Below are 1207 nucleotides of genomic sequence, written 5' to 3'. Positions count from 1 at the left end.
TGTGGCCACCCCCCCCCTCCCGCTCCTGGCCCCGGGCCGAGCTCCCGCCGCTCCATTTCCTCTTTTGTTCTTTAAAAATAAATAAACGATTAAATCTGATCCGCTCCCGGCTCCGCTGAGTCACCGAGCCCCGGAGCCCTCGAGCGGCGCCGGAGCCACCGCGGGAACCGATTTTTGGGGGGGTCCCGGGGGGGTCCCCGTCGGGCAGAGCCGAGGTGGGTCCGGCAGCTCAACCTTCCGGCCGCCTCGGGCCCGGATTTGGGGCAATTTCGAGGCGTTTCGGGCGATTTGAAGCTCTCAAAGTTCGGGAGCAAAACCATTCGGGGGCTGCTCCTTCCCTGCCGCGGATTTGAGGCAGTTTCGGGCAATTTGAAGCTCTCAAAGTTTGGGAGCAAAATCATTTGGGGTTGGTTTTTCCCTGCCCCGGATTTGGGGGAATTTCGAGGCTTTCTGGGTGATTTGAAGCTCTCAAAGTTCGGGAGTGAAGCCACTCAGGGGCTCGTTTTTCTCCGCCCCAGATCTGGGGCAATTTCGAGGCGTTTCGGGCAATTTGAAGCTCTCAAAGTTTGGGAGCAAAATCATTTGGGGGCTGGTTTTTCCCCAGCCCAGATTTGGGGCAATTTCGAGGCGTTTCGGGCTGTTCCGTGGGGATTTATCCCTATTTTTGGCAGCTCTGACGGATCCCAGCCCCTCCCCTGCAAAGAGCCGATCTAAGGACGGGGCTCGTTCCCCCCTGAGCGCAGGTGAAGGAGAACTGAGCGGGAATTCACCCCTTTTATCCCTATTTTTGGCAGCCCTGAGGGATCCCGGCCACTGCAAGGACGGAGCTCGTTTCCCCCTGAGCGCAGCTGATGGAGAATTGAGCGGGAATTCAGCCCTTTTATCCCTATTTTTGGCAGCTCTGACGGATCCCAGCCCCTCCCCCGGAAGGAATGGAGGGAGCCCCTTCCCACCTGAGCACAGGTGAGCCCCTGGAATCCCTGGAATCCCTGGAATCCCTGGAATCCCTGGAATCCCTTTTCCATCCCCATCCCCCGGGGTCACCCCGGGCTCCGGCCCCGCTCGGGGCCCTCCCTGACCTTCCCCTCCCCCTTTCCCGAGGAAGACCTGACGACCCCGGACCTGAGGAAGGCTCTCACCCCCCGCGGCACTGAGGACGCCGACACCGCCGTCATCGCGGGTGAGGCCCTTCCCCCACAATTCCGGG

At 60.7% G+C, this 1207-nt stretch overlaps 1 long non-coding RNA gene across 1 annotated transcript in view; it reads left to right on the top strand.

Annotated features, from left to right (window-relative positions):
- The window catches only part of LOC113941424, a 4360-nt gene extending 3170 nt beyond the window's left edge, over positions 1–1190 (top strand). The window contains exons 2-3 of the long non-coding RNA XR_003525676.1: positions 900–963; positions 1106–1190. This is a non-coding gene — a long non-coding RNA (uncharacterized LOC113941424). The remainder of the gene's footprint in view (positions 1–899; positions 964–1105) is intronic.
- The last annotated feature ends 17 nt before the right edge of the window (positions 1191–1207 follow it).

The sequence above is a fragment of the Corapipo altera genome, unplaced genomic scaffold, assembly GCF_003945725.1.
Source record: "Corapipo altera isolate COAL_440 unplaced genomic scaffold, ASM394572v1 59876, whole genome shotgun sequence".
NCBI lineage: Eukaryota > Metazoa > Chordata > Aves > Passeriformes > Pipridae > Corapipo > Corapipo altera.
This window is presented reverse-complemented; position numbering and strand designations above follow the sequence as displayed.